Raw genomic sequence first — 15,068 nt, 5'->3', positions numbered from 1 at the left:
CTATGCCTGTGAACTAAGCTTACTTGAGTGTACATGGAGCTAGAAGAGCAGCATGGGGACCTAGAGGCTCACCTCCTCTATGCCCGTGAAGTAAGCCTCCTTAAGTGTACATGGAGGGCGTAGAGCAGCATTGGGGCCTAGATGGTCACCACCTCTATGCCTGTGAACTAAGCCTACTTGAGTGTACATGGATCAGGAAGCACAGCATGGGGACCTAGAGGGTCACCTCCTCTATGCCTATGAACTAAGCTTACTTGAGTGTATATGGAGGGGGAAGAGAAGCATGGGGACCTAGAGGTCACCTCTTCTGTGCTTGTGAACTAAGCCTACTTTAGAGTACATGGAGGGGGATGAGCAGCATGGGGACCTAGAGGTTCAACTCCTTTATGCTTGTGAACTAAGCTTACTTGAGTGTACATGGAGCGAGAAGAGCAGCATGGGCACCTAGAGGGTCACCTCATCTATGCTTGTGAACTAAGCTCACTTGAGCGTACATGGAGGGGGAAGAGCAGAATGGGGACCTACAAGGTCACCTCTTCTATGCTTGCGAACTAAGCTTACTTGAGCGTACATGGAGGGGGAAGAGCAGTATGGGGACCTAGAAGGTCACTTCTTCTATGCTTGTGAACTAAGCTTATTTGAGTGGAGGGAGAAGAGCATCATGGGGACAGAGAGGGTCACCTCCTCTATGCCAGTGAACTAACTTTACTTAAGTGCACATGTTGAGAGAAGAGCGGCATGGGGACCTAGAGGATCAACTCCTCTATGCTTGTGAACTAAGCTTACTTGAGTGTAAATGCAGCGAGAAGAGTGGCATGGGGACCTAGAGTCTCCCCTCCTCTATGCCTGTGAACTAAGCTCACTTGAGTGTACATGGAGCAGGAAAAGCAGCATGGGCACCTAGAGTGTCACCTCCTCTATGCCTGTGAAATAAGCGTACTTGAGTGTACATGGAGGGGGACAAGCAGCATGGGGACCTAGAGGGACAACTCCTCTATGCTTGTGAACTAAGCTTACTTGAGTGTACACAGAGCAAGAAGAGCAGCATGGGGACCTACAGGGTCACAAACTCTATGCCTGTGAACCTTGCTTACTTGAGTGTACATGTAGCGAGAAGAGCAGCATGGAAGACCTAGAGGGTCACCTCCTCTATGCCTGTGAACTAAGCTTACGTGAGTGAACATGAAGGGGGAAAAGCAGCATGGGAACATAGAGGGTCACCTCTTCTGTGCTTGTGAACTAAGCTTTACTTGAGCATACATGGAGGGGGAAAAGCAGCATGGGGACCAAGAGTGTCACCTCCTTTGTGCTTGTGAACTAAGCTTGCTTGAGCGTACATCGAGGGGGAAGAGCAGCATGGGGACCTAGAAGGTCACCTCTTCTATGCTTGTGAATTTAGCTTACTTGAGCATACATGGAGGGGGAAGAGCAGCATGGGGACCAAGAGTGTCACCTCTTCTGTGCTTGTGAACAAAGCTTATTTGAGCGTAAATGGAGGAGGAAGAGCAGCATGGGGACGTAGAGGGTCAAGCTTACTTGAGTGGAGTGAGAAGAGCATCATGGGGATGGAGAGGGTCGCCTCCTCTATGCCAGTGAACTAAGTTTACTTGAGTGCACATGTTGGGGAAAGAACGGCATGGGGACCTAAAGGATCAACTCCTCTATGCTTGTGAACTAAGCTTACTTGAGTGTAAATTCTTCGAGAAGAGCGGCATGGCGACCTAGAGGCTCACTTACTCTATGCCTGTGAACTAAGCTTACTTGAGTGTACATGGAGCGAGAAGAACAACATGGGGGCCAAGAGTGTCACCTCCTCTGTGCTTGTGAACTAAGCTTACTTGAGCATACATCGATGGCAAGAGCGACATGGCGACCTAGATGCTCACTTCCTCTATGCCTGTGAACTAAGCTTACTTGAGTGTACATGGAGCTAGAAGAACAACATGGGGGCCAAGAGTGTCACCTCCTCTATGCCTGTGAACTAAGCTTTCCTGAGTGGATGGAGAAGAGCACCATGGGGACGGAGAGGGTCGCCTCCTCTATGCCTGTGAAATAAGCTTACTTGAGTGGAGGGAGAAGAGCCCCATGGGGATGGAGAGGGTCACCTTCTCAATGCCGGTGAACTAAGTTTACTTGAGTGCACAGGTTGGGGGAAGAGCGGCATGGAGACCTAGAGGATCAATTCATGTATGCTTGTGAACTAAGCTTACTTGAGTGTAAATGCTGCGAGAAGAGCAGCATGGGGACCTAGAGGCTCACCTCCTCTATGCCTGTGAACTAAGCTTACTTGAGTGTACATGGAGCAAGAAGAGCAGCATGGAAGACCTAGAGGGTCACCTCCTCTATGCCTGTGAACTAAGCTTACTTGAGTGTAAATGGGGCAAGAAGAGGAGCATGGGGACCTAGAGGGTGACCTCCTCTATGCTTGTGAACTTAGCTTAGTGAGTGTACATTATGGGGGAAGAGCAGCATGGGGACCTAGAGGGTCACAAACTCTATGCCTGTGAACTAAGCTTACTTGAGTGTACATGTAGCGAGAAGAGCAGCATGGAAGACCTAGAGTTTCACCTCCTCTATTCCTGTGAACTAACCTTACTTGAGTGAACATGAAGGGGGAGAGCAGCATGGGGACCTAGAGGGTCACCTCTTCTATGCATGTGAACTAAGCTTTACTTGTGAGTACATGGAGGGGGAAGAGCAGCATGGAGGCCTAGAGGGTCACCTCCTCTATGCAAGTGAACTAAGCCTACTTGAGTGTACATGGAGGGGGAAGAGCAGCATGGGGACCTAGAGGGTCACCTCCTCTATGCCCGTGAACTAAGCCTCCTTAAGTGTACATGGAGGGGGTAGAGCAGCATGGGGGCCTAGAGGGTCACCACCTCTATGCCTGTGAACTAAGCATACTTGAGTGTACATGGATCAGGAAGAGCAGCATGGGGACCTAGAGGGTCACCTCCTCTATGCCTATGAAGTAAGCTTACTTGAGTGTATATGGAGGGGGAAGAGAAGCATGGGGACCTAGAGGTCACCTCTTCTATGCTTGTGAACTAAGCCTACTTTAGAGTACATGGAGGGGGACGAGCAGCATGGGGACCTAGAGGTTCAACTCCTTTATGCTTGTGAACTAAGCGTACTTGAGTGTACATGGAGCGAGAAGAACAACATGGGGGCCAAGAGTGTCACCTCCTCTGTGCTTGTGAACTAAGCTTACTTGAGCATACATCGATGGCAAGAGCGACATGGCGACCTGGAGGCTCACTTCCTCTATGCCTGTGAACTAAGCTTACTTGAGTGTACATGGAGCGAGAAGAACAACATGGGGGCCAACAGTGTCACCTCCTCTATGCCTGTGAACTAAGCTTTCCTGAGTGGAGGGAGAAGAGCACCATGGGGACGGAGAGGGTCGCCTCCTCTATGCCTGTGAACTAAGCTTACTTGAGTGGAGGGAGAAGAGCACCATGGGGATGGAGAGGGTCACCTTCTCAATGCCGGTGAACTAAGTTTACTTGAGTGCACAGGTTGGGGGAAGAGCGGCATGGGGACCTAGAGGATCAATTCCTGTATGCTTGTGAACTAAGCTTACTTGAGTGTAAATGCTGCGAGAAGAGCAGCATGGGGACCTAGAGGCTCACCTCCTCTATGCCTGTGAACTAAGCTTACTTGAGTGTACATGGAGCAAGAAGAGCAGCATGGAAGACCTTGAGGGTCACCTCCTCTATGCCTGTGAACTAAGCTTACTTGAGTGTAAATGGGGCAAGAAGAGGAGCATGGGGTCCTAGAGGGTGACCTCCTCTATGCTTGTGAACTTAGCTTAGTGAGTGTACATTATGGGGGAAGAGCAGCATGGGGACCTAGAGGGTCACAAACTCTATGCCTGTGAACTAAGCTTACTTGAGTGTACATGTAGCGAGAAGAGCAGCATGGAAGACCTAGAGGGTCACCTCCTCTATTCCTGTGAACTAACCTTACTTGAGTGAACATGAAGGGGGAAGAGCAGCATGGGGACCTAGAGGGTCACCTCTTCTATGCATGTGAACTAAGCTTTACTTGTGAGTACTTGGAGGGGGAAGAGCAGCATGGAGGCCTAGAGGGTCACCACCTCTATGCCTGTGAACTAAGCATACTTGAGTGTACATGGATCAGGAAGAGCAGCATGGGGACCTAGAGGGTCACCTCCTCTATGCCTATGAACTAAGCTTACTTGAGTGTATATGGAGGGGGAAGAGAAGCATGGGGACCGAGAGGTCACCTCTTCTATGCTTGTGAACTAAGCCTACTTTAGAGTACATGGAGGGGGACGAGCAGCATGGGGACCTAGAGGTTCAACTCCTTTATGCTTGTGAACTAAGCTTACTTGAGTGTACATGGAGCGAGAAGAGCAGCATGGGCACCTAGAGGATCACCTCATCTATGCTTGTGAACTAAGCGTACTTGAGCGTACATGGAGGGGGAAGAGCAGCATGGGGACCTACAAGGTCACCTCTTCTATGCTTGTGAACTAAGCTTACTTGAGCGTACATGGAGGGGGAAGAGCAGCATGGGGACCAAGAGTGTCACCTCCTCTGTGCTTGTGAACTAAGCTTACTTGAGCGTACATGGAGGGGGAAGAGCAGCATGGGGACCTAGAAGGTCCCCTCCTCTATGCTTGTGAACTAAGCTTACTTGAGTGTAAATGCTGCGAGAAGAGTGGCATGGGGACCTAGGGGCTCACCTCCTCTATGCCCGTGAACTAAGCTTACTTGAGTGTACATGTAGCGAGAAGAGCAGCATAAAAGACCTAGAGGGTCACCTCCTCTATGCCTGTGAACTAAGCTTACTTGAGTGTAAATGGAGCAGGAAGAGCAGCATGGGCACCTAGAGTGTCACCTCCTCTATGCCTGTGAACTAAGCTTACTTGAGTGTACATGTAGCGAGAAGAGCAGCATGGAACACCTAGAGGCTCACCTCCCTTCTGCCTGTGAACTAAGCTTACTTGAGTGTACATGGAGCGAGAAGAACAGCATGGGGGACCTAGAGGATCAACTCCTCTATGCTTGTGAACTAAGCTTACTTGAGTGTAAATTCTGCGAGAACAGCGGCATGGCGACCTAGAGGATCACCTCCTCTATGCCTGTGAACTAAGCTTACTTGAGTGTACATGGAGCGAGAAGAACAGCATGGGGGCCAACAGTGTCACCACCTATGTGCTTGTGAACTAAGCTTACTTGAGCATACATCGATGGGAAGAGCGGCATGGGGACCTAGAGTGCCACCTCCTCTATGCCTGTGAACTAAGCTTTCCTGAGTGGAGGGAGAAGAGCAGCATGGGGACGGAGAGGGTCACCTCCTCTATGCCGGTAAACTAAGTTTACTTGAGGGTGCATGGATTAGGAAGAGCAGCATGGGGACCTAGAAGGTCACTTCTTCTATGCTTGTGAACTAAGCTTACTTGAGCGTACATGGAGGGGGAAGAGCAGCATGGGGACCAAGAGTGTTACCTACTCTGTGCTTGTGAACTAAGCTTTTTTGAGTGGAGGGAGAAGAGCAGCATGGGGACTGAGAGGGTCACCTCCTTTATGCCTGTGAACTAAGCTTACTTGAGTGGAGGGAGAAGAGCATCATGGGGACGGAGAGGGTCGCCTCCTCTATGCCGGTGAACTAGGTTTACTTGAGGGTGAATGGAGGGGGAAGAGCATCATGGGGACGGAGAGGGTCGCCTTCTCTATGCCGGTGAACTAAGTTTACTTGACTGCACAGGTTGGGGGAAGAGCGGCATGGAGACCTAGAGGATCAACTCCTCTATGCTTGTGAACTAAGCTTACTTGAGTGTAAATGCTGCGAGAACAGCAGAATGGGGGCCTAGAGGCTCACCACCTCTTTGCCTATGAACTAAGCTTACTTGAGCGTACATGGAGCTAGAAGAGCAGCATGGGGACCTAGAGGGTCACAAACTCTATGCCTGTGAACTAAGCTTACTTAAGTGTACATGTAACCGGAAGAGCAGCATGAAAGACCTAGAGGGTCACCTACTCTATGCCTGTGAACTAAGCTTACTTGAGTGAACATGAAGGGGGAAGAGCATACTTGCCAACCCTACCGATTTAGGCAGTAGGATACTGCTTTTTAAGCAGTCCTACAGCCTAGTGATTTAGTGGCAACAAATACCGATTTTTGTAAAAAATAAAAATAAAAAATAAACATTTTTATTTATTTATTTTCTTTTTACAAAAATCGGTAGGGTTGGCAAGTATGCTAGAAGGGAGCCTTTGGTCCTTCTTCTGACAACTAGTCCTGTTGCAAAACCTAGGAACTAGCATTGCCTCAGCTATGTCCTGTACATCTAAAGCCCCTCCTCTGGTGAGGGTTGAAGGTCCTTCTGGCGCCCAGTTGAGTCTCCATGTGCTCGCTCATCCTGCAGCAAAGGTTCAGTGAATTTTGGGGATTTATCTTTCCTCACAGTGCTTCATGCTGAGGCATTGCTCGGAAATCAGACCAAAGGCCAATCAAGGTGTTATGCGTTTTACGATTCATACTACACTTGATATCTATCCCGATGCATTAATTTGAGTTTCAACAGTCACTGGGCCTTTCCACTCATTCTCCCAGTGGGGGGACAGGAGAACCTGTATTGGTTTAACTGTGAGAGGAAAATGTATGTAAAAGGCTATCCCATTGGACCCACTAGATGTTTTGGCCACCAATTCTCATCAGCCCTAACCAGCGGTGTCATAGTTGAAGGATCATGGGGGTTGTAGGCCAAATCATCTGGATGTTTACTGGTTGCCCTTCACATGCAGTGCCTACCATGACCACCTGTGCCTACCACGGGATTGTGGAATGCAGTACACAGATCTCAGCAGCTTTCAGCAGGATCAACCACTCCATTCACACAAATAGACTCTTCGACCTAGGCATCAGAGACACTGCTCCAAGATGCATCTCCTCTTTCCTCTCTGGCTGCTCCCAAATCATTTTCCTCCCTCCTTTCTCCTCTGCCCTCACCCATTCCCCCACAGAGTCGCTCAGGGAGCCTCCCTCTCCCCTTCCACCTCTACATTTTGTCCCTCCTGCGCTCATCCGCTCCCCCAATCTCCCCTGTTACAACTATGCCGATAACACTCAAATCACCTTCAAGATCCCCAACTCCCCTTCTTCACCCCTCCCAGATCTTGCATCTTGCCTCTCAGACGTAGACCGCTGGATGATGAACAACCACCTCCTCCTCGATCCTGGGAAACTTGAAATCCTAATCTGTGGCCAAACAGCTCTCTTTCCCCAACCTACCTCATGGCCGCCTTCCATAGGACCCGGGCCACTACATCGCCCTCTGTCAAAAACCTAAAATGCACCTTTAGCTCGTGCTTGACCCTTTCGCGCCACATCTATGCTGTCTCCAGATCATGCACCGTCGACCTCTGCATTCTCAAGCAGATCTTTCCATAGCTCTTCTACCCCTATAAAGTCTCTGCAATCATAGCCATCATCCTCTCGCACCTAGACTACTCCAATTCCCCCTATCTAGGGTGCCTGCTTTTCAGCTCAGAAAGTTTCAACAGATCCAAAACTCTGCAGCATGGCTTCTCCCCTAGAGAACACATCTGTCCCACACTCAGGGTACTTCACTGGCTGCCTGTCAGCCAACAGGCATCCTTCAAAGCCATGTGTGCCATCCTTAAGAAAGACCCTGCTTTCCTCCAAAACAAACTCATATGCTCCCGCCCCACCCGAATACTCAGATCAGGTTCAGGTCCTGGTAGTCCCCCCACTTCAAGTTCTCCAGACTAGGAGGCGTGTGCTTCTGCATCCTTGTACCCACTTTCTGGAACTCACTTCCCCTGTCTCTCCATCTCAGTATGGATCACCTGGCTGTTCCCTCATGCATCCTAAACACCCTCAGTGCTCCCCACAGACTCTAGCACCACCCAGCAGCTAGACCCCGGCTCCCACCTATCTGCCTTTCAGCTACCATGCGTCGTCTCTGAATTATCTTTCTGAAATTATCTATCTTTCTGCCCCCTGCCACCTTCCCCTGAGCCACCGCCCTCATCCGTAGGAGTGAAGAGGGCATCTAGTAACCTGCACATGATGAGAATTCTGAGGATGGGAATGGTTTTGCAATCAAACGGACTCTGAGGGTGGGTATTATTTCACACTTAAGCAAACCGTTAGGTCAAGCAATTGGAGCAATCTGGGGTTTTAAATATTTTATTAGCCAATATGTGGACATTGGGTCCGTGTGAGTACAAGCTCTCCAACATTTTAATTCCCATATTACAACCATTCACAACACAATCTATTTTGCTCAATATTCCATCTCTGTATACACTGCGGATGACAGCTGAAAGCACCCACATTATCATTTTGCCAAACCAATCAAAATGAAAAGTTAGAATTGGCGTGTAAAAGTGGCATTCGTTTGGACACGTATGAACCAGCTGCAACTTGTATGCTATGTTCCAAAGATACCAAAGCCAGTGGATGCACCAGTTTGGATAGCAGTAACAGTAATGTTTTAGACTGCTATATAGTATCTCAAGGTGCCCCTTTACCTAGCGGAGGTCCAAAAGACGGACAGGAATAGGAATGACTTGTCAAATAGTTAACATCTGCAGCTGCAGACAAGAGCAACATTTCAGCATGGTTTAACCGGCCAACATGGAGTCACTTTCACACTAATCAGCAGAGCAATAAGTCCTTTCAAGTAGCATGTTCAATACACAGGGTAATGCACTAGTGTCTTTACAGTGCCACAGAACCAGAAAATCAATTAAAACAAACAGAAAACAGTATTGGTGGTACCACAAGAACTGCATCCTTAAAATAAGTACTCACAGTGTATACAAGTTCACTTGCTTAGGTATTTGAAATACAACTTTATTATGGTCTAAACGAAAAAAAGGAACGGAAATGACAGTAACAAACAGGGTTCACCACTGAAGTGATGTGACTGTAGCAGTCTTTAAATTACATTTGAAACTTGAGGGGTAAAGTAATTGCAGTCCTAAACAGCTAAATATGCAGATCCAAAATATGAAGGAATTAATTTTACTGCCACATTCACTCTGAAGCCCATTCATCTCCTTCAGCATCCCAAAGATTAAGCACATGTTCTGCTCAGCTGGATAATAAAGTGGCAAACACGCTGCACCATCGACACCACAGGACAGTTGCCTTCTGACGCTGGGCTCCAGCCGTACTCCCTCACAGATCGTCGCCTTCATCTGGCAGTGCAGGCGTTTGGGCAATCTGTAAATCTTTTTCCTGCTGTGCTGCCAATGCTGGGTCCATAACAACTTCAGGGGGTACGAGGGCAGGCATTGCTACAAACTCCAAGTTGGGATCACCAATTAGCTTTCTTGCAAGCCACAGGAAGGGTTTTTCAAAGTTGTAGTTACTCTTGGCAGAAATATCGTAGTACTGGAGATTCTTCTTCCTGTGAAAGACTATGGATTTCGCCTTCACCATCCTGTCTTTAATATCCACCTTGTTGCCACAGAGCACAATGGAGATGTGCTCACAGACTCGTACGAGATCTCGATGCCAGTTGGGGACATTCTTATATGTGACTCTTGATGTGACGTCAAACATGATTATATTTGTTTTTGCCCTGGATTTAGCAGCTTATTCAGCCATGGTTGCAGGGTGTGCAAGTACACAGAATCCGAGGAACGTTCTTCAGTGGGGATGTGTCCAAGCTGCTGCTTTTATAATGGTGTGTTCTTACTGATGCCAGTTAGCAGACCAGTGCGCCAGTGTAACCTCCCCAGACTGTCAGCAGCGCCCGTGAGATCCGCTCCAGCACTTCTGGATATCAACAGCCACATGGTTCACTGTACCTCAGCTCCTCGGTGCCAGTAATCTACATGCTGGGGGAAGCCGCTGAAGCAATAGCGAGCCAGTCCTCTTGATGAGTTCTGGCAGGTGTGAGCTTGCACCAGGAGCCGGGGGGGAAACCGCACGTTTCAGCCCCGCCCTGCGCAAGTCTCGCCACTTCCACCCGCCTGCAAGTGCAATATGCTATTTCTTCAGCGTAGCTGCACAACGCAGCACCCTTCTCTCCGGCACCTGCTACATACTTGCCAACCCTACCGATTTAGGTGGTAGGATACCACTTTTAAGCAGTCCTACCGCCTACCGATTTAGTGGCAACAAATACCGATTTTTTCAATATTTTTGAAACTTTAAGATTCCTACAGATTTTTGGTCACAGAATGTTGGCATGTATGCATGTTCTGGAGATGGCAAAAACAGTTACATTTATCTGAGCATGGGAGGGGCTCCCAAATCAACAAGCCTAGTTGCTCTCTGACTCCCTCAGTCATCTGATACTGAATGAAATGTGTCTTTTGGCGTAAAACGTTCAAGTATCCTGCCTATAAATAACACATATGACTTGCATTGCAGCAGTTCACTGCAGCTCCTGTTGCCCCCCCCCACCCCTTGTGAGGGCTAGAGCCCTTGTAAGCAAATGCAAACTGTAAAACGAGCTGGGTGTTGATGTTATGCGTAGTAGATCAGAGCCCTCCCCTGCTCATTTTCAAAGTGAGCATTTTTTCCTTCAGTCCTTCAGTATTCTACACGCAGCACGTTGTTAGGAGGAGGCCTCAGGCACTTCGGAAACTGCCCATTTGAAGCTCTGCCTAACTAAATTTAGTGCTGTATCTCACTGTGGTTTAAGGCCCAAATACTTTAATAAAACAATATAACTTATTTGCACTCAGGCCACAAGGAAATGCAGGCGTGGCACACAACTCTGAAACGAACCTCTATTGAAATAGAAACTCGGAGACACAACACCTACCAGTCACCAGCTTTGCATGCATGCCCTGCTCAGTGAGCCTCTCTGCTGGCTGGTGGTCCGGACCTGTAGCTGTTATCTCGGACAGTTGGGGATGGGTTAAACAGCAGCAAAGTTGGCTGTTTTTTTGTGAATCCGAAAGCGGAGCCGCTGCTTGCCACCACTGTCTTCAGCGCAGGTCGCGCTACTGAAGCAGCCCAGGCACACAGCCTCACAGCGTAGGTGCCAGAAATGCCACTGCAAGTGTTGCAGACTTTACTCTGTGTGCCGTAAATTGTGCACCCAACTACAAAATCAGGGGAAGGCTTCACAGCAGGCCCCACGGTATACCGGTATAGATCAAACAACGGTTATTATTTGTAAATTAAATGATTCATGGTATTTATACCGGTATACCGGTGTACCGTTACACCCCTAGTGCCCATCTACAAAAAGGGTGGTAGGTCTGTTCCCACCAGCTATAGACCTATCGCCCTGCTTGATGCCGACTCCAACATTTTTGCATCCTTGATTCGCGAACATATACAGACCTGGATGGACGCCCAATCAATTCTTTCTACCGTGCAATTTGGTTTTAGGAAATCAGTGGGCACTGAGGCTGTTGGGCTCTTGATTAACATTCTGCAGCACCAGACAGGACAAAGGATAGTCCACCAATTTTTCTGGCATCAATTGACCTGACCTCTGCATTCCATTTAGTAAACAGAAGCACACTTTGGGGCAAATGATATGCATTAGATATGCCTGCACCGCTGTTATCTATACTCTATCAACTTCATGCAGAAACTAAAATAAGGGTTACGACTCTGCATCGATGGATCCCTGTCGGAAGAAATCAAGGCGGGTAATGGCCTTAGACAGGGCTGTATCTTTGCACCGACTATTTTCAATCTGTACATTTCTGATGTCGGCCCCCATCTGGAAGGAGCCTCTTTTGTAGCTCCCAAAGTAGAGGGTATTAAGGTTGTGTGCTCTGCCTACGCAGATGATGTACTTTGTTTGATCATACGCTGATTGGTTTGCAACGTCTTTTGTCCTCATTCAAAAAGTACATTCAGGAAAATTCATTGATAATTAATCGCACAAAAACTGTAAACTCGTAAAGTGCTGAGACAGGACTTCATGAGATTCAGGTTCAATGTGCTGGAGACTGGATTGATCTTGAACATCAGGTCAGGTGCATCTGCATCATCCCTTGAATGTAGATTTTGTAAACACGATGCTTTGGATGAAACACTGGAACATCTTTTGACCGAAAGTGTGGGTCTCAGGCAAGCTCGTATTGAATGCTTCTCTAAATTTGGACCTAACACGGAATCTGTTGATCTCAAAGCCCTGTGGTTGGATATGCTACATGGGAACAGGGTTAGCCTTCAAATGGTGGACTTGCGTTTTTTAAAGACACAAAGTGGATTGTAATGGTGAGTCTCCGCTGAATGCATTGGTTGATGAATGTAATTTTCAAAGTCAGGATGCATAGTGCTCAACAATTAATATTTCATGAACTGTTATACGCTCCCTGCAGTTTAGCTTTTGTAAATATTTAGGTTTTGTACCTCTTTAAGGTCGGGATGCAAAGTTTTTTTTTTTAAACAATTTTATTAATTTCAAACAAACAATACAAACCAAACAGGCAGTGCATATAACAACAGTTCCATTGTACATTGCTTACTTCTAAACACTGCTTCCCTTATCCCACCCCCCGTTCTGAGCCTATTACTTTTCACATCCCGTTCTTGCATCTTGTGGTAGGGTCTCCCCTTCCATAGGTTCTGCCGGGTCTCGTATGGACCCAAACAATTCCGCTATCAATAATTTCCAGGCCATCAGGGTCTCTGTCTCCTCCTCGCCCCCTGCGCTACTCGCCTCTTGCCATACTGTGGTCTCTGCATCTGCCCATTTCTGCAAATCTTTCCACCACACCTCCACTCGCAGTCTGTGGCATGTCTTCCATCCCATAGCAATTCTTCTCTTTGCAAGCACATATGCCAAATCCCTCATTTTATTCACATGCTTGAGTTTCTGCGATCTTGGGAACCCCCCCAACAAACAGGCCCACACTGTATCCACTACAATCTTGACCCCCTTCTCCGCTAGTTTCGCTCCAGAAGCGTTCAATGACCGGGCATGACCAGAACATATGCACCATTCCCGCTTTCTCCTCATCACATTTAGGGCATGCTTGCCGTCCTGCATTTTCAAACCTCGATATCCTATGGGGTGTCATATACGCGTGTATATATATATAGTATCATCATTTTGGGACACCCTTTCATTTCCGCCTTGGATAACCACATCATCTCTTTCAAATAAAATGGGGCACAATCTTGTCCAAACAGCCTGGATTCCCTTCATCAGAGAGCCATTTGGCAACATACTGTAGTTGGCTCGCTACATAATAAACCTCATAGTTAGGCAGTTTTATCCCCCCTTTCTCGTAAAAATTCTGTAGCTTTCATAGCGCCACTCTGTTTCGCGTGCCATGCCACAGGAAATCCCTGCACATACTGTTCAGTTTGGTGAAGAACTTCTTGAGTATCTTGGGTATTAGGTGTGGTATATTCCCAAAATAATGCAGTAGCCTAGGTAGGACCACCATCTTTAGCATTGCCCTACGTCTCATCATTGCTAAGGGCAACTTCACCCAGAATCGCATGCTATTTTCAATTTTTGTAATGGCCACCTCTGTGTTGCGCCTACACTCCTCCTCCACTGTGTGGTATATATCTATCCCTAAATACCGAAATGTACTAACCACCCATGGTATCTGTAACACCGGTAACTGCTCCAATAGAATCCCTTTGTATCCACCCAATGGGAACATTCTAGACTTCTGAGGCTTCACCGCTATACCAGACAGCCCCGCATATCTCTCCATTACTTCTAAAATATATAGGAGTTTTCTTCCGGGTGCCGCAAGTACAGCAGCATATCATCTGCGTATAGGGAGATCAGATGTCATTCCCCTCTCACCTCAATGCCTATAATATCATATTGTTGTCTCAGGTATATTGCTAGGGGTTCCAGGGCCAATATATAGAGCATTGGAGACCACGGACATCATTCCGATATCACTGTTCCCGTTTTGACTCTAGCCAGCGGTTCACTATATAGTATTTTCGCCCACCGTATATATCCAGGCCCCAACCCATAGCACTCCAGGGCCGCCAGCAGCCATGGCCACTTGACCGAATTGAAGACCTTTATTGCGTCCAAGGACACAATTGCCATTTCATCTTCGTTTTCGCTTCTAAACTCAATAACTCGCTGGAGTCATCTATGATTGTTAGATATATTCTTGTTTGGGACATAACGGTCTGATCGGGGTGTATTAGTTTACCAATAACCCTCTTCAGTCTGTTTGCCAAAACAGCCGTCAATATCTTGCTGTCTTGATTCAACATCGACAAGGGTCTATAGGAGCCGCAGCTATGCCCAGGCTTGTTAGGTTTGGGAAGTGGCATTATAATCGCTTCTCTAAGTGACTCTGGCAATCTTCCCAACTCAAACGCTTCATTTAGCATTTCTAACAGAGGGGGAAGCACCTCTTCTTTATATACTTTATAACATTCACTTGGGAATCCATCCGCCCCAGGGGTCTTACTAGTGGGCAACTGTCTCACCACCTCCCCTAGCTCCTCCAAGGTAATCGGTGCATCTAGCTCCTCTCTCTCCTCTGCATTTATCTTTGGCAATCCTATATCCTCCAATGTTTCTATTATCGTTGCACGACTACTCTTACCATCGTCTCCATCTAATAACCTATAATAGTCTGCAAACTCCTGGTTGACTCCCTCTTGAGTGTCCGCTACACTGCCGTCTTCCCTCGTTATTGTTCTAATCATAGATCTAGGGGTTTCGCTCTTATATAGCCACGCCAAGAGCCTTCCTGGTTTATCCCCTACATATTTTTTATAGTTGAGGTTACACAATCTATCCCAGTACTCCACGCATTTCTGCTGCAGCCTGAGTATCAATTCCATTTCCTCCTTAGTGCCACTTCCACCTCTCAATGCATTTTCCAGTTTCTCCTCCGTCTCCCGTAGGTCAGCCAGGATCCCACCTTGCAGACCTTTAGATTTTGCTATGGCTTCCCCTCTCATTACAACCTTAAAGGCTTCCCACAGTGTTCCTGCTGAGTCCACACTACTAGTATTCGTCTCAAAATAGTTTATAAACACCTCCCTCAAAAAAGGGGTCTCTCACTGCCTCCGCTCGTAGGCGCCATGTCAGAATCCTTGCTCTTGGGGGGCAGTATTGCCATACGAGGATCAGGGGCGAGTGGTCCGAA

At 47.7% G+C, this 15,068-nt stretch overlaps 1 protein-coding gene and 1 pseudogene across 1 annotated transcript in view; both read right to left on the bottom strand.

The window, feature by feature from the left end:
* Positions 1-15,068, bottom strand: part of LOC138525660 (uncharacterized) — a 258,954-nt gene that overhangs the window by 168,678 nt on the left and 75,208 nt on the right. The window lies entirely within an intron of this gene.
* LOC138526500 (GTP-binding nuclear protein Ran pseudogene) lies at positions 9,181-9,567 on the bottom strand (annotated as a pseudogene).

The sequence above is a fragment of the Ambystoma mexicanum genome, chromosome 7p, assembly GCF_040938575.1.
Source record: "Ambystoma mexicanum isolate Mex_15411 chromosome 7p, UKY_AmexF1_1, whole genome shotgun sequence".
NCBI lineage: Eukaryota > Metazoa > Chordata > Amphibia > Caudata > Ambystomatidae > Ambystoma > Ambystoma mexicanum.
The sequence above is the reverse complement of the archived record's forward strand: the minus strand, read 5'-3'. Positions and strand labels throughout refer to the sequence as shown.